This window comes from Bombina bombina, chromosome 2 (genome assembly GCF_027579735.1).
Source record: "Bombina bombina isolate aBomBom1 chromosome 2, aBomBom1.pri, whole genome shotgun sequence".
Lineage (NCBI taxonomy): Eukaryota > Metazoa > Chordata > Amphibia > Anura > Bombinatoridae > Bombina > Bombina bombina.
In genome coordinates this window covers 1,398,639,080-1,398,661,209 of record NC_069500.1, presented here as the reverse complement: position 1 = coordinate 1,398,661,209, position 22,130 = coordinate 1,398,639,080, and positions in this window count along the sequence as shown.

Below are 22,130 nucleotides of genomic sequence, written 5' to 3'. Positions count from 1 at the left end.
CTAAAGTCCTACTGAGCTTGAACACATAGCTAAAGTCCTACTCTGAGCTTGAACACATAGCTAAAGTCCTACTCTGAGCTTGAACACATAGCTAAAGTCCTACTCTGAGCTTGAACACAAAGCTAAAGTCTTACTCTGAGCTTGAACACAAAGCTAAAGTCCTACTCTGAGCTTGAACACATAGTTAAAGTCCTACTGAGCTTGACCACAAAGCTAAAGTTCTACTCTGAGCTTGAACACGTAGCTCATCAGCATGGCCCATGATTAGTGGCTAAGTGTGCATGCATCTCTCTGGCTCCCTTATAGTATTCAATTGCTCTGTTTCCCTCGGGAGCAAATTTACTGAGATTTGGAGAGCTCCTTTTTGCTTTAGTGGAGTCACGGTTCCTGTCCAACTCAAAGGACTTTGTGGCCATAAGTCTTCAAATAGACCACATTGTGCATTTAAAGGACCACTAAATACAGTAGAATTGAATAACTGACAAATACACAGTAAAAAGGCCAATGCAGTAGCTCTTACTTTGAAATTAGTAGTAGAATATTTTCTGTCAGATTTCAAACAATCCAATTTTCACTTTCCCTGTATCATGTGACAACCATCAGCCAATCTCAAAGTGCATATATATATATGCACATGCTCAGTAGTAGCTGGAGTCTCAGAAAGTGTGCAAATAAAAAAAATACAAAGGTTTTTTGATATAGTGTCCCTTTAATATGAAGCACATGTGTTTTTTGTGGTAATAGAGAAGGTATTAGTTGTCTTGAGGTACAAATGGGATAGCTCCAAGGGAACTTACTACCACAGGCCACTGATACCAAAAGAATGAAGCACAATTGAAAACACAAGTGCATTGGAAAGTTATTTAAAATCTCTATATCTGAATCGTAAAAGAAAAAATTAGGTTCATATCCCTTTAAATTTATAAACATTCGTCTGACACTTTATTGGTGGTTTAGAGAGAGGCAATTGGCTTTCCTATACAGCATTTATGAGTCATTTTTTAATTTTAAATGACTCTCAAAGGGACATAAAACGTATATGCTAAATCACTTGAAAGTGATGCAACATAAATGTAAAAGGCTAACAAGATAATATCACCTGAACATCTCTATGTAAAAAAAGAAGATATTTTATCTCGAAATTTCTTCAGCTCACCAGAGTGAGTGCGCTGGTAACGGTTATACTTCAGCTGCTGTAAAGATGCAAGTTTAAAAAAACAAAACAATAGCCAATCAGCATTAGTAGTGCTGAAGTAATGCTTTCCCTTTGCTGTGATCTCATGAGATATCATAGAACTTAGTTAAAATGAATAGAAAAATAAAATGACTGTGTCTGCACACGCCAGATGCACACTGCCTTGCAAGTCCTGGGACAAGCATCCTTATTGGCTGCTTACAATGGGGTGTGAAATTCGAGGTAAAATATCTTCCATTTTTACATAGAGATATTCAGGTGATATTTTCTAGTAAGCTTTTTACAGCTATGCTGTATCACTTTCATGTGCTTCAACATTTGGGTATCATGTCCCTTTAGGAAAGACAACTATTCAGTTGAAACATGCTATTTTCTTTACTTTTTTATTTATTTATAAGCCAATTCATGATACATCTGTGCATTAAAAACAAAACAAAAAAATAAAATATTGTGATTACATACAAGGGGGGCCAAAACAATGCAATATTAAGTCACTTGATGTGTACTTAACAAAGATAAGGATATACATTAAAAGTAAATAGTATCTCAGTGATACAACAAAGGCCTCATCTTTTTGTTCATGAATTGGCCATTTTCATAACTACTGTATGTTAAACAAAAACAATACCAGACAGAATTAAAAAAAAATAATAATATCCCAGTGGCATATTTAGGGTTTGTGCTGCCCTAGGGACTCAAAATTCTACTCCCCCCCCCCACACACACACACAGGTTTCATGCTTTTTTCTTTTTTTTTTGCCATAATACTTTTTGGTCAGGGGGTAAAATGCCTTATTTTATTTTTCATGGCATTTTAAAAAATAAATCAGAATAGAGAAGGGAGAGCAAGGAAGAGAATGGAGGAGGTGGGAGGGAAGAGAGATGAGGGAGAGCAGGGAGAGGAGATTACGCTGATTTCCATTGGTGGCTTTAATCATCAGCTTTATTAAGTGTTGTTCCCAGTATCTCAGTCAGTCACTACTAGGTCATCAAATATATCAGTTAAATGTGACAGCAAAACAGACATGTTCACACTCATACATACAGGCATTCACACAAATATAAAGACACTTTCACGCACATACAAATACACACACACAAAGATACACATACAGACATGTTCACACTCATACATACCCAGACAGTCACACAGAAATAAAGAAACTTTAACACTCACAAAGACACACAGTGTGTGAGTGTGAAAGTGTATATGTTGTCTGTGTGTGTCTTTGTGAGTGTGAAAGTGTCTTTATGTCTGTGTCTTTGTGAGTGTGTAAAGTGTCTGTGTGTGTGTAACTGTGTGTGAATGTAAGTGTCTATGTCTGTGTCTTAGACAAAAATACACTTTCACACTCACACACACTGACACACAGACATAAAGACATACATTCACACACAAAGTTACACACAGACATAGACACTTACACACACAAAGACAGAGACATAAAGACATTTTTACACTCACAAAGACACACACAGACAAAAATACACTTTCACACTCACACACACTAAGACACACAGACATAAATACACTTACATTCACACAGTTACACGCACACAGACACAAAGGCACTTACACACACAAAGACATAAAGAAACTTACACACACAAATACATAAAGACACTCACACACACAAAGACACAAACTCTCTCCCAAAAACACACTGGGCATTATCCATTTGGCACCATCCGGATTCAGTTATCGGACCTTTTAGCTATCTGGTGCAATTAGTGTCCAATTAAACTTACTAATAAGCCCCTAGTATGCTCCCCTTTTCCCGGTCTTTAAGAGCACACAATTTCATTTATCTGCAGTGGAGAAAGGCCATAAAAATGACAGGAAAAAAAAAAACCGGAACATTTTGTTTTTAAACAAAAACTTTATTTATAATCCAGACTCATCACAACATGGAAATAACATTCACATCTGTAAAGGCACAGAAAATGTGACACCCTTCCTACCCTGTGGGCAGGCGAATGCCGCCATATGTAGTTTATCTCCACGTCAAGATGCAAATCTGGTGTTTTTTTTTTTTTATAAACATATAACATAAAACATAAAACAACATAACACAAAATATAGAAAGAATTTTACCATTTTGAGCCCTCCACTCGGGGGTGGGGGGAGAGAAGGGGAGGAACCCTGCCACCTTTGTCGGGCAAGTAGTAATGTAGCATGATGTAAACTGTGTTTGATCAAATTGTGGGGGGGAGAGGGGAGCGAGAGGGGGGGCACCATCTGCCACACAGGTTCTCTTCTAGGATAAACGTTGAGTTACGAAAAGGGTAAAGTATTCTATTTCTTAAGTGTGGAGAGATGTGCAATAGATAGGGCTCCCATTTGTGGACAAAAGCTTTAATTCTCCTATCAAGGTCTCCCTGTACATCCACCTGCTCTAAAAGTACTTGAGTGTGTACTGCGTGTGTCAATTTCTTAAAGGTAGGGGCTTTATTGGCCGCCCAATATTGTAAGATTAATCTAGTGAGCAGAATCACTAGATTAATAGTGAGTATAGAAATTTCTGGCGCCGCGGTGCAACATCCAAGTCATGCAAGAAGATAATATTGGAGGGCGTTAAGACCACACTTTCCTGTAAGATTTTCTGGAGCCAGTATTTGACCTTGCCCCATTGTCTCTTAAGTTTGGGACAATCCCAGATAAGGTGTGTAAGGTCGGGGGATATAAGGGAGCATTTGTTACATATGTCTACTGCTTGTGGGACCCACTTGGTTCTCAATTTTGGGAGGACGTATGCTTGGTGAATTAATTTAGTGTGCGCCTCTCTTGAGTAGGCAGAGAGAGTGGCTTTATGGACCCTTGGAAAGTTTGCTGCAACCTCCTGTAGAGTGATTGAAATTGCTCTTGTCCCTTGCCACTTATTGTGTATTGTTTGCAGAACAGATTGCTCTAGGTGGGTTGTGATCTCATTATAGATGCGAGTGATGGAGTGTGATCCTTGTTTTGTAGTGCGGAACAGTATGTCTATGTTAGAATTCATGGCTGTGAGCTGATTAGCTGAGATAAGAGCCCAGACATAATGCCTGCATTGAAAATATGCAAACATAGTGTCAGAAGGAATACCATAAATTTCCTGCAGGCTATGTAAGGGGAGAATTTGAAGCATGGTGGGATTAACTATATGCTCAATAGATGTCAGACCGCAGGTCTTTCATCTTTGAAAGGCCCGTGTGGTATAACCAGGGATGAAGTTTGGGTTTCCCTGTATGGGTAGGTATCTGGTCACTTTATGGTCCACTTTCCAGAATCCGCACAGCTAGTGCCATGCTCTTAATGGGTCTCGAAACAGTATGTTCTGGGAGATGTGATGGGGGAGGGCAGACAGGTTGGTGTGTGGAAGATAAGCTAAGTTCAACGGCGCTACACTATCAGATTCTATAGCAGGGCTGAAGTATTCAGATCCGGTTAACCATCCCAGAACTAATTTAGCTAATGTCGCCCAGTTGTACCACTGAATATTTGGAAATTTGAGACCCCCTGCACACAATGGCATGGATAGTTTAGTTATGTTGATCCTATGTTTCTTTTGGTTCCATACAAATGAGGCAAAGGTGGCGGAGATGGTTTGTATATCTTTGTTATGGAGTAGTAGGGGGAGCATTTGCAAGGGGTATAAGATCTTTGGCAAAATTATCATTTTTAGTAGGTGAATTCTACCATGAAGGGAAAGAGGGAGTCCCCTCCATCCTCCGATGAGGTCTTGTGAGTTAGCTATTACTTTCGGAATATTGAGGTGATAGATACGTGTGAGGTCAACATGTAGGTGAATGCCCAAATACTTAAAGGTGCCTGCTGTGATTTTAAGATTTGTGTTACTAAGAGTAGCACCCCTATTGTTTTGAAGCCAAGTCACCTCCGATTTTTCCACATTTATTTTGTACCCGGTGAAATTACCCAACCTTGTCATTATATCTAGCATATTAGGTACATTCAGGGCAGGGTTGCTAATGTTTATTAAAAGGTCATCCGCGAACAGGGAGAGGTGTAGATGTTGCGCATGAATCTGAAGGCCAGCACAGTGTTGACGAATGTAGCACGCTAATGGTCCAATCGCCAAATCGAACAAGAGTGGGGACAGTGGGCAGCCCTGTCTCGTTCCCTTCTCAAGTTTGAAGGGGGAGACAAACCATTGTTGATAATGAGGGATGCTGAAGGCATGTCATAGAGTTGTTGTATTACTTCAAAGAAGTGTCCCGTTACGCCAAACCTTGTCAGAGAAGTGTACAAATTCTCAGCGTCGACAGCAAGCAGACAAGGATCCATCAAGGGGGTGTCAGGTGGGCTGTTATGGGCGTGATGGTAGTGTGCAATAACTGCAAGTGTTTTTCTTAAATTAATTACCGAAGAGCGCTGTCTGACGAACCCCATCTGGTCTGGGTGAACTAATGATGGGAGGACCACCGCTAGTCGATCGGCCAAGATTTTGGTTAACAGCTTGTAGTCCCCATTTAATAGTGAGATCGGTCTATAGGATGAGGGTAGAGTAAGGTCCCTATCTGGCTTAGGAATGACACAGATATTAGCATCTGTGAATCTGGGGTCAGGGGTTGATTTCCCCGATAGGTATTCAGAAAGTAATGTCGCCAAAGTAGGTGCTATTTCAGCGCATAAGATTTTGTAGTGCTCTGTGGAAAGACCATCGGGTCCCGCCGCTTTGCCCAGTTTGGCACATTTATTGGCATTCATAATTTCTTGTGTTTGTATAGGGGCGTTAAGAGAGGACAGTTGATCCTGTGTCAAGGTAGCAATGGCTACACTATTCCAAAACAGGTGCTTATCAGGTTCTGAAACATCCTGCCTGGCATATCGGTTAGTATAAAAGGACACAAACTCCTTCATGATTGTAGGAGTATCGGTACAAAGGCCTTTTTCCTTAACAATTGCTGGAATGTTGGATTTAGGTGTAATGACTTTAACCATGTTTGCCATGATTTTGCCAGCTTTGTTCCTGTATCTGTAGAATTTGCCCTGCCGGTGTATTGCGTGCACATTGTCTACCATTTGAATATGAGTGTCTCTCTCCTGTTTTTGGTTATAGTAGTGTTGCCTAGACTGGTGTGTGGGGTGGCATAAATAGGCATTGTATGCCTCTGAGAGGTTTGCTAGCATCTGATTAGTTATCTTTTTGGCCTTGGTCTTGTGGTATGCTGTGATCCTTCCTCTCAGCACAGCTTTCGAGGCATGCCAGAAGAGATCTAGGTTGTTGTGGTGTTGTGCGCTATCTGCGTTATAATCTATCCAGTAAGAGAGTAGTTGCTGGCGAAAGTCAGCATTATTGTAAAGGTAAGAGGGTAACCTCCATGTTCTATGTAAGCCGTCAGGGGGAGTAGAATCTAACAACAATGAATTGGGTGCATGGTCTGATATGGTGGTGGGATGTATTCTATTAGATGGAATACTAGGTGTGAGGCCAGGGGACGTAAGAAAATAATCAATCCTAGACAAGGTGTGGTGTGATTTGGACATGCATGTGTAATCTCTATCTTCCGGATTGCGTAGTCTCCACAGGTCAACCAGTCCTAAACCCTTCTTAAACCTCAAAGTAAGTTTAGCTTCACTTTTCTGCCGCTGAGAGTTAATATGTGTGGACAGGGAAAGTGAGGGTTCCACAAATCTATCAAGTGGTGACAGTGGTGCCATATTAAAGTTTCCCCTAATAATGATTGGGAACTCATTTCGTCTTGTAAGATGTGTCTGTAGCTGATGCCAGAATTGAGGGGAGAGGTTGTTCGGGCCATAGACGTTGCAAAGTAAGTATGTTTTAGAGGCTATATGTAGATTATTAAGTATATAGCGACCCTTTGCGTCTATGTACGTGTCTGTGAATGCGAGTGAGAGTCCTTTTCTAACTAAGATCGCCACTCCTCTTCTTCTACCTTCCGTAGGCCTGTTTATAACCTGCCCCACCCATCTAATTTTTAGTTTGTCATGTTCTTCTTGGGTCAAATGGGTCTCCTGTAGGAGTGCTATGTCGGCATGAATTGAGTTTAGGAAGTGTAGGATTTTACTGCGCTTAGCAGGGGAGGTGATACCTCCAATGTTCCATGAGATTATGTTACACCACAGCGCCATAACCTAAGCGAGGTGTGATAACAGCCCCCCTGAGAACAAATCTCCCATGGGGTATTTCAAGCGTAAGATATTCCTTCTGAGGGAGGGGGACTAGAATAGTAAAGTGTACTTGTTTTAAAGTGCAGTATGGGGTCAAGTTACAAGTGGTCTTAATGATATGTTCCAGGGTGTTGTACTCACAGTTGGATTTGAAAGAAAAGAGTAGATAAGCCAGGGCACAAAACCTCCAGGGCTAAGGCACTTCGTGTCGCAAGGCTCCCCCGGAGAGGAGGTATGGCTGCTGCTGAAGGTAAAAATGCAGAGGCATTAACATATAACATAAGGATATCCATGAGGACCGACCATATATGTAAATTAATCCAAAGATAGTCATTAACAGATATATTGTGCTTAGTAGGGAGAGAAAGGTACCTCCTAGCCTTTTTTTTAAAATATGCCGGGGTACAAGGGCAACCTGTTGTCAAGGTCTAAGGTAATAAGTAGTAGGTGTGTACGTATTAAGAAGTATGGTGGTGGGGCTGCTATACATTTACATAACTGTAAGGCACGACCTGTAGTTGCAGCACATCCCCTGGGAGCCGTCAGTAAGTGTAGTTTTGCTAGGAGGTATGGTATAAGGTTACGTAAGGGTAACATTGAAGAATAAATAACAGTAGGAGGCAGTGTTGTGGTAGTGAAGAACCGAGACACAGTCATCAAAATAGTTAAGACAGTTGTTAACAAATTAAATGGCTCTATTCGGCAAGGGGCATCATTATTTGGTTCAAAGCTATATTTACTGGAAAGCAGGGCCAAACCAACTACAAGACCTGGGTTGGCCATTAGTAAATGTATATGTGTTAGGAAATATGGGTCGAGTACACCTGAACATAGGCGTGGCATACAGGTGCAACCTGTAACATGAGATAAGATTATAACAATAAAAAATCTCAACAAGTGGTATAAAGAACAGAGCATTGATCCATTACATAGAGGGACCTGTATGGGCTGTCCATACCTTTCAGGTAACCCTAAGTAAAAAATGGTAAGCCCGCTATCTGTGACGGAGAGGAATGAGTCCCCTATTGGTCTAGCTTCGATTATGGGAAGGGACAGAAACATCCCACCCCCAGGGCCCTGAACAATGATTGGCATTTGTAGACATGGTAGGCGATATGAGACAAGAGCTCCTACCCAAGTATGTAATGGCAAAATACAACTTTCAACATAAAACAATGCATCAATAAAAAGTAAAGGTGCAACCCTCCCATCCCCCATAGCTCTGTCTTTCCAGTATAGGAAATCAGGGGGAAACATACACCCCTGTATGACAGTTACCAGATGTGGTGACCAGCTACTTATGGACCATTGAGGCAGTCCATTGTCTCCGAGATCTGTCCCAGGGACTCTCCTAGTAAAGGAATATACTTGAGGCATCAGTCCCTCCCTGTGGAGGCAAAAGGAAAAAAAGGATGAGGAGATTGACCAGCTACAATCAGTGCACATCATCTTGAAGTTCCATATCTAGATAAGTCTGCAGTTCTTTAGGGGTGCAAAAGAATTTAGGTCCAGCAGGCGTCTGCAGTCTCAACTTGGCAGGATACAACAAAGAAGCCTGTCTCCCCTCTTTATACAGACGCGAGCACAGTGCAGCAAAGTCCTTGCAGAGTTTGGTCACCTCTGCGGAGAAATCTTGAAAATTAACAGTTTCTTTCCTTCAAAAACCAGGTCTTTAGTATGGGCTTGAAATGCTCGTAACAGAGCAGGTTTCTCCTGATAATTGAGGCATTTGAAGATTACCTGGCGTGGGTGAGAATTTAAGGTTTCCAGGCCCCTGTCCGGGCTTATGCGATGAGCATGCTCTACATCTAGAGGCAGGTGGTCTTGGTTCATTTTTAGCAGCTTGGGAAGTGTTAATGCTGTAAATTTGAGCAAATCTTTGTTCTTTACCGTTTCAGGGACACCCACCACACGGAGATTATTTCTCTGACTACGATTTTCAAGGTCGTCTACTTTTTCCTGCAACGCTTGATTTTAACGCAGAAGCCGTCTCACTGAGGCGGAAGTTGATGTTTGCCAGTCCTCCACATCTGATATGCGTTGCTCTGCTTTGGTGATTTTTGTACAAAATTGGCGTACCTCACTAGTGAGAGTGTCTACTCCCGCCTGGAGGGACTCCATCTTCGGTAGAAAAAATGACTTAAGCTCTTGAAGTTGGGCAGAAGAATCTGCTTTGATTGCGTTTGAAGATTTAGGGGAGGGCGGGGATTCAGCATGTGGCTCTGCTGCCGGCCTCTTCTTATCTGAGTGTTTGTTTCTGGAGGCCATCTTTCCCGCCAGCGAGTAAAAGATGGGCGTGAAATACTGGTCTAGCCTCATACAAAACTTGCGTCTAGGCTGCTTGCAATATTGAGAAAGTTCACTTGTTATGGCTGCAAGTGTCCTCTAGATGGCAAGCGCAGGGACTATATATCCACATTCACAGAGCTTATCTCCAAGCAATTTGAACAAATGCAACTCATACTTTGCGGTTCCCCTCTCTCCCTTTTCTACACAGGTCACAGTGTCCAGCTCTGCACAACATAGACTGCGAATATTTATATATATGTAGGGTTGCAGTATTTGGGGGAGGGGGGGGACAGGTGTCAAGAGCCTCTCCTTGAAGTATGAATTTTACTAGCAGAAGTGTATGCCTGCGTATCAATGTAAAGGGTGACAGTCTTAGAGGAAATAAACTGTTTGTCTGTATAGTGGGCGTCTTAACACAGCGCTATAGTGCTAATTCTGTTGTTCCCTTTAACAAGATGTAGTGCTCCAAGTACTGGTGGGTTTATTGGCAAGGCTACAGAATATTTTTGGCCAAATGTAGGGCTCCTTGATGCATAGGAAATAGCTGATATATGTCAGGTTGTTAACTCTCAGGTTCCACTATTATGTCCCTTTTATTTCCTGATGCCTTTGCTCTTTTTGTTGTTGTTATTGTTCCGTTACCCTTATTCACTTTGAACTACACCAGCTCTGTGGTCTATATCGACTCACCCTCCTTTGCTCCAGTGTCGGTAGTGGATGCGACCTCTCAGGAGCTCTGATCAAGCCGTGCTGAAGTGAGGGGGCTCTGATCCAAGATGGCGCCCGCTACCTGCGCTCTGTTGAGCACTTTTGTCTTCCAGGGGCAAGGGAGATATTCGACCCTTCACACTTTGCTGCCGGTTGGGGCTGATGTCCACAAGGATGCCCACAGGTTGACGTGTGGGGAAAAGAGACTGGCAGCGGAATTTAGGGCGCTTTATGGAGCTCAATATGCGGAGCTTTTCATCCCTTCTGCCAGTCCGTTGCTCAACCCACGGAAGTCCAAAACAGAACATTTTTAAAGTCATAAACATACTTTGCCTCACGGTCTTCTTCGTCCTGAAAGCCCCAAACCCCGCTGCTGTCTTCTCTGCTACATTCCAGCAGGGAAGTTAGTCAGCGTGAGAAACTAGTCCAGCTGTCAAAGGTTCCACCGCACCGGTAGAGGTATAGCTCTGATCCCTCCACTAAGTGCCTAAACTGTTATCACAGCTCATGGCACATAGGGCAGAATAAAAAAAACAGCCTTTTTAATGTGCTCAGTTGCGTGGCTATATACTGCCGCTGTATATAAGCCACGCAAACTAAGCACATTAAATAGGCTGTATTTTTTATTATAGAGCCAGCCAGGATGTTATCTCTCCTTATTTTCCTCTGCAGGTTGCGCTCCTTATTTAGCCCTGCTCCCCAGGCTACTGCCGGCTCACCCGCCACTATAAGAGGCCCTGCTTCTAACACACACTCCCCTGCATGCTCCACATAAGCAGTGTTGTAGCCCTACTTGCACTGAGCGGCGCAAGTTGGCTGTAAAAAAAACAAAACAAACAATATCATCTTTAGTAGGGAGCACGGCTGGATACCCAGCTGTCCATAGTTACATAGCAAAATAAAAAACTGTTTGCTCACGGGCCCCTGTTTGTTACCCTAAGATAGCAGCCCGGTTGGCACCATGTCAAAAAGTGCGGCCCCCTCAAAAATGTGCCGCCCCTAGGCACGTGCCTTGTGTGCCTAGGCCATAATATGCCCCTGTAATATCCCCATCATTCCTTCCCCCACTCTACTGATCAGGAAATTTGTTCCTTGCAATGGCCAATTCAAGATACTCAGAGCCCTTAAAACGCGAAATTAACTGTATCTGTATCTCTTAAGGACAAGCTAAAATTACGTTTCTTCCATTTATTAAGGAACCGAGGTATCCAATAGCTCCATTATCATCTGGTTCTTTAATTTCTGTAGAAATTCTATCAAATTAGGAGATTTATTGGATTTCCAGTATTTCAATATCAATAATCTTCCCACCAAAATTATGGCATTTAATAATTGTGTATTTTAATGGGCTTTCTTTTTGGCCATTACAAGGAAGAAGACATAACTCTCCGTTATTTTGATTGGATTTTAATGGTATTATTAAACCAGTAATTAATTCTTATACCAGAATTTCTGTATTTTAGGGCTTTTTCCAGAAAACTGTGATTGTATATCGGCTTTTGGTGCTTGCATTTATAACAGCGGCTTCCTGAGTTATCCCATCTAGCCTTAATATTGGGTGTAATATATATTCTGTTTATGAGTTTACTATGCAATTTGCTCTAGGAGGAGGATACTGTTGGGGAATCTGCCAACTTAAAGCTTTTTTGGATAATCTCAAATGTGACCTGCCATGTATCTGCTATCTTTTCAACATTAGCTTGTCCATAGAAGCTCATAATTATTTTATATAGAAGTGAGATGGAATATTTACTAGCTTTAAACAGGTTGAACGCAGGGTCTAAAATCAACCAAGCTTCCTCTTCTGCACTATCTTTATTAAATTCACAAACAAAATGGTGGGCCTGTAGAAAAGCAAAAAAATCTCTGTCCGGCGGACAAAATTCCTGTTTTAAATTGGCAAATATCCTTTATCTCCCTTACTCCTTTTCTCTAAATTGATGCACATACATAATCCATTTGAGCCCAATATTTGTAAATGTTAGAATTTAAAGCTGGAGTAAAGTTGGGATAAACAGTAATTGTTAAAAAAAATAAAAAAAGAGGGTTAATATGTAAAATTTGTATTATTTTTTGCCAAGCCACAATCACGTTTTGAATAACAGGATACTGTTTAACTTTGGGGGGCCATTTATCAGGTCTACAGTAAGGAAGTGCCCCAAGAGAATATGGCTGGACTATTATTTCTTCTGTAGGTTGAACAGAATAATATTCAACTTCGGTTATCCCATCCAGGGAAATCTTCCCGATACAGACCAGATTGTATAACTCAATATCCAGTAATGCAAATCCCACATCTGTTCAAAAAAATGAAAGTTTCTTAAATGCTTTAGCCCTCCATCTTTTTTCCCACAAGAATTGTAAGCATGACTTTTTTAAAGGCAGTCAGATCTTAACACTTTACAAGGATTAGGTATTGCATTAAAAAAAGAAGTTTAGGGAATATCAGCATCTTTATTAAGTTGACTTTCCCTGTTAAAGTTAATCTGAATTTGGCCCATTTTGTCAGATCCTGTTTAATTTTGGTAAAAAGTTTGGGGTAGTTAAGTTCGTACCAATCGTTGGGGTCTTTAAACATTTTTATGCCCAAATAAATAAAAGCATCTTTTGCCTCTCTAAATTGGAAAGTAGGGTATGAATCCTATTGTTTGCTTTAGATGTAGTTAACTTTGTAGCCAGATAAGGCACTGAAATCCTGTAGTATTCTTAAACTAGGGCTGGGATATTTTTTGGGTAAAACTAATAGGTCATCTGCATATAGTAATGTAGTGGCCTTTCTTGCACCCAAGTTAATACCTTCAATCTCTTTTCTTAATACAATAGCTAAGGTTCTATACCAAGTTAAATAGATAGGGGGAAAGTGGGAAGCCTTTTCTCGATCCCTTATGTAGGGAAAAATGGGGTGAAGGAATACCCGTTAATGAGAATAGCAGCATTAGGTACGTTGTAAATTATACAAATAAAATATTCAGAAAAGGTCTTTCAAAACCAAACTTCAATAATGCTGTAAACCAGATGGTCCCAAGTAATGGAGTCGAAGGCCTTCTCTGCGTCTACCTGAAATTATAGCCGCATCAGCACGAATTCTATAATTTCTTTTCTGTGAGTTTCAACTGGTAAGTATTTAGTATGAGTTGAAGTTTTCTCAAGTTTCGGGAAGGAATTTCTACCTGGCATAAAACCTACCTGATCCTTATATATTAAGGGGCCAATAACTAATTTCACTCTAGTTGCTATAATACTCTTAAGAATTTTGTAATCACTATTCAATAGTGAAATCGGTCTGTAAGAAAACAATCTCTTCAGGGTCCTTTATCTTTTTTTAAAATCAAAGATATTGAAGATGATGTAAAATATTTGGAGCATACAACACCCTTAGATAGTATTGATAAAATAGTGTGCTAGCGTTTGCACAATGTCTTCTGAAAGTATTTTATATAATTCAGCAGGAATCTGGTCCGGTCCAGCAGCTTTATTTAACGCTGCTTTCTTAATGGCATCAATAATTTTTTTCTGGGAATGGGAACATTCAGTTTGTCTAACTTGGATTCTGGCTAACTTTGGGAATACTGAATGTTCTTCCAAAAATTATTTTTAGCTTGTATATCTATAGTGCATCCATATATACATACTGTTACTGCATTTGCCGATTGATGTATTTAGAGATTCTATCATATGTTTCTTGCTTTTGATTTAGTCAAGTTAGCTAGAAATTTCCATTTTGCGTTTTTTGTTTACTAAATTGGCTTTAATTTTCCCCCTTATGACTGCCTTGAAAGTGTTTGCATAGTGTTCCTGGTTGAAATTCGGGGGGGGGGGGGGTATTTGAGATGATAAAAATCTTTGCATCTTATTTTTAAGCCAGACTTTAAATTGCACATTGGCTGCAAGGTATCTTGGGAAGAAGAACCTAGAATGATTATTTTCCTGGAATTTCCCTAATTTTAATGTTAGTGTAAGGTCTGATAAAATTATCTCTTTTATATCAGCCGTCATTTCAATTCCTAGCATTTTTTCAGATATGATAAAAAAAGTCCATTCTTGACATTGTTTGGTTCGTGTGGTGATATATTTCCTTAAATCTGGGTTCTGTATCCGCTAGAATTCTTTAACATGAAGTAAGTTACTGAAGTTTTTTAAACATTTTGGATCTTGCTCTTACTATTCCTATTCAAGGAAGTTTTAAGGCCTATCTAAGGTAGGTTAGGTGCTACTAAATTAAAGTCCCCCAGCAATAATTACATTTTTGGAATAGAAGGGTAAAAAGTTTCACCTGCATTCTCTTCCAGAAGGGCTTTACTAATTTGTTAGCACCCATAAATGTGGCATAGGGTTAAATCATTCCCTCAACCTGTAAGATTATATATCTTTCCCTCTGAATCAAGTTCATATCCTATCAATTTTATATTCAGTTTCTTGTTAAAAAGAAAGGCCCACTCCTTTTTTCCTATTTATGCAAGGGGTTCCCAATACCTTCCCCATACCCATACCATTTTAAGTTTGACCAGTTCTACTTCTTATAAATGTGTTTCCTGAAGGAAAACTGTATCAGGATTATACTGTTTTAATTGGGCTCTAAAATGTTTTTTCGTTTTTGAGGGGAAGTAATTCCACCTACGTTCCAAGAGGCAAATAGAATTTGGTCTTTCATTTGTTTAAAATGTTAAGTATATATTAAATAGGCAAAATAGACTAGACACATAAGTAAAGTGCCCTTCCTAGTTGTGGAAAAAGAAGGAGGGTGAGGGAGCCAAGAGGCTTTTTAGTTTTCTAAAAGAACAATACCCCAAGGAATGGGGTTTAACACAAAAAAAAGAAGCACCTGAGACATCTGTGTCCTTGAATAGTGGTTATTCTGATTCAATACTATGTACATCTTGTGACACCAACAACTCGTATACATTATAATACTATAGAATAATGCCTTTGTGTTTAACAAATTCCCTAACTTCCTCAGGATTACTCAATATCATGCAGTCTTGTTCTGTGAGGATTTTAATTTTAGGGGGGTAAATGACTGTAACTTTAATACCTGCATTTATCAATTTGGAACAAGTTGGTGTAATTGTTCTTCTCTTTTATGAGGTGTCAACAGAAAAATCCTGAAACAATAAAATTATTTTATCTCCCAATAAAAATGGTATTCTTTGTCTATAATGATTGATGATATTGAGTTTGTCCTGGAAGTTAATAAAACTTCACAATAATTGGTCTAATCTTAATTGTGCCATCAAGCAGTGTTCTTTGGGTGCCAATATGGTGGGCTCTTTCCTCTGCAACGGGTAATAACTGTTGAGCAATCCCTAGGCTTTGTGGCAGTGTCATAGAAGTAAATTAGAGTAAGTCCTGATGCTCATTGGTTTCTGGGATTCCTATAATACTTACATTATTGCGCTGTGCGCGATCTTCTATCTCGTTAAGTTTGTGTTGCATGTTTAACATTTGTGAGGGTTGTTCTTTAATTGTTAACTCTTGCTGTATATTGGCATCCTCTAAATGAGAGATTCACTGCTCTGCCTCATTCATTCTGATATTTGTTTAACTATATCTTGGGGCTCTAAGGTAGGTGTATCTGGGATAGGTTCTTGTGTAGATTAGTTGAAAGCATTATCAGTGCTCTTCCTACTTTTTCTCTCTCTAAATTTAGACGGCATGTTTGGTGATTTGTTTTTGTAGTTGGTGACAAATCTATCCGGAAAGTGTGATAACGTGAACAATAAATTCAATTATACAACCAGTGAAAACCAACCTATACTAGGCAATGAATACAAACTAGTGGTTTGAAAGTGAAGAAAACAAAACAAAAAGTGTGTGTGGGGGGGGGGAGGTTGTAAGAGTCAGCAATAAGAAATTCTTATTGAGCGTGAAATGCTGAAATGCTATTTGTCACTTTTTATGTTTCTTCGTGCAAGTGTGTTTAGAGCAGTGGTTCTCAACCAAAGTGACCTCAAGGCCCGGTAAATTTTAGCTAGACATGTCCATGGCCCGGTAGTTTTATAAATATATATATATATATATATATATATATATATATATAAGTGTGCAGCAGGTGAGGACTGATCAGCCAGGCAAATAGGACCTGGGCCGAGGGACCAGCAAGTAGGGGGGCCTACAAATGGCATCTATCAATAACTAAGCAAAAAAAGTGTGGGTTTAGAGGGGCCCCTGGCGGGGGTCTGTTGCTGTGAGGGGCCATGGCGTGTGGGGTCCTGGCCCTGGAGGTTGGGTACCCTTTCTCTGGACGTTAATGTTGGGGGGTCCTGGCTCTGGAGGTTGAGGGGCCCTGTTGGGGGGCAGGACAGGGAGGCTACCATGTTCATTTACATAAAATGTAATACATTTTGGTCAGTGTGAAACAGTGTTCCTGGGACCTTGATTGGTATCAGTCTGCCCTTGGTGTGCAATGGGGTAAGAGTGTGCAGTGGGGGCATGACGGGCCGTGGCCCACCAGCAGGGCTATCACGGCCCGGTACTGGGCCACGGCCCGGCTGTGAGAAACCAGGTGTTAGAGAATATAGTGCTAGTAGATGCACGAGTTTACATGAATAAATTAGTATTGGGGAATAACCATGCGTCATCAACATGTGTCTTAACCTTTTTGCAACAATAACAGCAAAGAAAACTTTAACACTCCATCTACTAGATCTAGTTGTACTCTAAAACCACCCAATAGCTTTATGTGCTTTTTACCACAACATAACTTATATACAATATATATAGGATACTAATACCATTCCCCCTTGTTTTAGTACTCCACAGATTGTCCAAGTAGAGGGGTTTTCATAGAAGTGTATACCTTCTTGTACTAAGCAGTGAACACGGCTTCTTAATGCGTATCTGTGTGACTTAAGATGTCAAATAAGTCTCAATAGGCCAGGAATCTGCCCGCTTTAGAATTTGGACATTCTAGACAGCTGTACTGTCACTTGCCATCTGATCATTTTATAAGTAATGCTTTCTTTAAGCAAAATTAGGCAAGGCTTAATAAATGAAAATTAGACAGATTACTTTAATCATCACCAAAGAACCTTTAACCAAAGCGTCTTATACTCCTTAACAGGGCTCTTTTATACACACTACAGGAGCCGCACTAATGTTCTGTGGTTTATCGTGCAATCAGTCTGTATTGTGTGGCTGAAAGGTATTCTTATCCGTGTAGGTGACAGCTGGGACTTTTCCTTTCCGTAAAAGCCACCATACAGCCTCTGAAGCTGCAGATTCCGTCTGGTCACCGTGAGTGGTTGGTCATGCACCAGCTGGTTGCTCGCCTGGACCAAGGAATCCGCTGCCTCTAGGTGAACTCAGCCCTCTAGCCCTACTTCGAGTAGCCTAGCATTTAGGGGTATTACCGCCACCATTTGGCCGCCCGGTAACTGTAGTAGAGAGGCTTTCCTAATAGCCACCAGACACCCCTGATTTGCTTGCGTCTGTATTATGTCACACCCACATGTATGCGCAGCGTTCCTCCTACACCAACTTCGGTCGCTCTGGCTGCCTCTCTGTAGCTGATACTGTTTGTATTGACACCACCCTTGGTGCCAGTTATGTACAGTAGAAGGCAGGCAATGTCCAATCATACCCGGGGGTGGGGCCCTCGTACACCTCTGTGAAGACCGGGATTCAGCTGCTACTGTGGTTGCTTAGGTAGTGCTGTAGGAAAGCTGCTCTAGCTGAGAGCAAGGGATTCTCATGGCCGCTAAGAATGCATGGTCCCAAGGAAATGCTTGCAGTGTAGAGTGCAAGGGGCTTAGCTCTTTCCCTCTAGAGCGACTGCACAAACCACCCGTTCGTGTCTCCGCCCCTTCCAGGCTCGAAACTTGATATTTTAAACATTGTTTTTATCATTTGGTCTTTTTAATTAATCTGTTGAATACTGAAATTGAAATTAATAAATTAAGTATTTTTTTCATCCACCTATTATGAGTACAATTATTTTTAGTAACATTTTACTTTCAAAGTTCTATACTTTTGACTTTTTTTTTTACAAGCTATCGCCAGATGCCAAAACTGCACCACCTACATTGGTTCTTAAAATAAAACTTTTCTTGCCCCAAGTGCACCTATTAGTGTCCAAAGGGAGAACACCAGAATGCTGAGTTAAAATTAGATTACATTTTATTGAAAACCTATACAAAAGCAATGGAGGTATTACATTCGGCAATACTTAGCTTCAATTGTTAATGGTTTGTAATTTGTTAAATGGCAATACACTGGTAGGATGATAGATCACTGAGGAATCTCATCAAGCACACAATACTCTTGTAGAAGATGTTTCAGCAAAGTATCCTTTCAACAGCTCCATGTTCAATTCTTTATTCTGCTTGGAAGCAGCTCTATTAACTAATTATGGCTGCTTTCTATGTTCAGTTAAAGTCCTTTGCATATAAGTTTAATCAATCTGTGCTTACAAAGTCTTGCACACAACCCATCAGCATCTAGACTCAAACAGGGTTACAATATGCTCTCAGTTCTGAACTAATCAACCTGCTTCCTCATCTTCTGTTCTTAATCCCAACATCTCTGGGGCCCGATTTAATAAATGGCGGGCGGACACGATTCCCTGTAGCGAATCGTGTCTGCCCGACCCGCTGAAATACCGACAGCATACGCTGTCAGCATTTAACATTGCACAAGCAATTCTGGTGAAATGGCTTGTGCAATGCCGCCCCTGCACATTTGCAGCCAAATCGACTGCTAGCAGGGGTGTCAAGTTTCCGGTGAGCCAGAAACTATGGGGGGGCGTAGATTGCAGCATCCCGCTGCCTTGGTAAATCTACCCCAATGTGTCCTCACTCTTGCTATCTCTTGCACTTGCTTCAGTTCTGTTAGCTGCGAACACCACAGCAACAGGCCCCACCCAACAAATCTCAGCACTAGGGTTTTTTTTTTAAAAGAGACTGAACAGTTTATTAAAACTATCCTTGTTGTAGCCCATTTACCATGCCACAGTGTATTAATAAACATATATGTGTGTAAGTCATAATAATTATCTTTATTGTTTAAAAAGATAGATAATCCTTTATATCAATTCCCCAGTTGTTCATAACTAACACAGTTATAATAATACACTTTTAAGCTCTGTGATTACCTTGTATCTAAGCCTCTGCAGACAGCCGCATGATCATATGATTTTTTATTTATTATCTATTGACTTGGGATTTTAGCCAATTTGTTTTGTGTCCCCTGCACAACTCCACGGGCGTGAACACAATGTTGTCTATATGGCATACATGAACTAGCAGTCTCTTGGTATGAAAAGCTAATAAAAATGCATGTGATAAGAGTCTATCTGTAGTGGCTTAGAAACAGGCAGAAATTTAGAGGTTTAAATGTTATAAAGTATATTAATATAACAGTGTTGGCTGTGCAAAGCTGGGGAATGGGTAATAAAGGGATTATCTATCTTTTTAAACAATAACAACTTTGGTGTTGACTGTCCCTTTAACCGACGGTTTGTAATATGAGCATAATGAGCGTGCTTTATATCACGTTCCCTTGATAATATAGGGCAAACTATTTATGTAATGGTGTGGTTAACATTTCACTTTGGTTAAAATTTTAACCAACAGCTTTTGATACCTAATTGTCTTTTATCGTTTGTGTGACGGACACTAAACGCAAAGTAACGCATTTCTTTCTACCATGAATGGCTGATGGTATGTGTAGATTTTATTCAGTTATGTGTCTTAAACTAAACACTTACTCCCTTTAAACATTTGCATCTTCTGCATTAGTGATATTTGACTGAAACCTTGGAGAATAGATAATGCTTTTGAAGTTTCCTTTCACATTTGAACTTGCTGATGGTTTAGAGAAATTCATCTGTATAATCACAAGAAATAAATTGTAGATGGACTAAATAATATATTGTTCACAAGAATGGGACTTGGGCAATGGCTATGTAAAATTATTTCCTTGTTTTGATTGTCTGCTTTTACTATTTGATATTGTTTTAAAGTATTTCCCTTCTATCTATAACAAAACCATGTTTGTTTATTCACTAAAGCTAGATTCATTTTAATTAATGCAGATTTCTGAAAATGAGATATAAATATGGATATTTTCTCTCTGCATTATACAAAAGCAAACCTATATCTACTTGTAGATATAATTTTGAAGAATTGTCTGCAAAAACTTTTGCTAACTGTACCATAAAATGCCACTAGATGGCACTGTTTTATCACAGTGGCAAGAACCCTTCCTATACACAATGCCCCATCCATATGTTAGAATAAAATATTTTTTTAGTTAGTATGCTGAATTAATCCTTTTACACTTTATTTATTAAAAGCAATGGAATGTTCAAACACTGTCCATTTATCACAAACATAATGAGGGGATGCAGTCACAAATGCATACTTAATTTTACACTTTTGAAATCAATTTAAAGAAATTAGCATATTTGTATAAAGATGCAATAGGTCATTGAGGTATGTAATTCTTTTTTTAAATAAAATCACATACAAAATATATATGGAAATTATGCAATATCACCCAGTAGTTAACTCCAGCTTTTATTCAGCCTCTTAGATCAGCTTATAATGGGTTAAACTTGGAAATATTGCTAAGTAATATGTTATTCTAAGCCCAGATGATACAGTTTGGTACAGTACATATTTTCAGCAGAATCAGTTTGCACCATAAACAAATATGAAAAATTGATTTCTTTTTATTTTTTTAGATTTGCCGTTTTACATTTGACACAGTAGCTGAGGATTCTGTTATCTGTAAATTGCTAGCAAATCAGGAAGCAGCAATATTTCTTCTGTGAAATTGCCCAATGTCATTTTGAGTAATTTTATAATTACCATTTTTAAAGCACCAAAAATATATTTTCTTTAGTAAACCAGGAAGGGATCATGGTTATTAAAGGGACAGTGTCATTAAAGTTAAACTTTTATGATTGCAGAAGAAGTGTGCAATTTTAAACAACTTTTCTATTTACTTGTTATCAATTTTCCTTAGTTCACTTGATATCGTTTGTTAAAGAGTAATCCTAAGTGAGCCACATGACAGCATTGATTGCAGCAATGGTTATAACAATGTTATAAATAGTTACAAATACTGCTGCCATAGAAGTGGTGTCCCCAGATATTTCTTCCTATGGGGGCACTTCCAGGAGGCTCACTGGTGATTTTATGGGCACGGCCTCAGCGGGTGGGTGAGGCTGAGCATTTCAGGGATGGGGCCAGACCTGCCATAGAGAGGATTGTGCATGCTGTGGGCGGGGCTGGCTGGAACTGCCACAGTGCCTGGGCAGAATGGTGGTTGGAAGCCACTATTAGGGGGCCAGTGCCCCCCCCCCCCACAATGCCACTAGGCCATAGAATGGTGAACAACAATATCAGTATCCGGCACTCCTGCAACAGGTGCACGCTGTAGGGTTCTGTGCTCACCCCAGGAAAAGTGATCTCCAAACAGCAGCACCACTTGTCTAGTTCAATCTTGGTTTATTCCACCATAACCAAAGAAATAAATCAGCACAGCGTTTTGGTCCAACTGACCTTAATCATGTTGCATACATGTAATACATAAAACACACACTTTATACCCTATCTGGGCAGAGCTAATCAAATATCCAGATGTATATTAATCCTTGCATTCCCCTAACTCAGTAGGATAATTATTATCACTATGTAATGGTATAAATGCCTGTTTGTTGTATGCATTCATTTATGGTTTTATATTAATGTATAGTAATGTAGGTTATAATTAGTTAATACATGTTGACCACTAGTGGGAGCTTGAGAGATGTATTGAGACAGTGAAAAATGCAAGGGTTAATATACACCTGGATATTTTATTAAC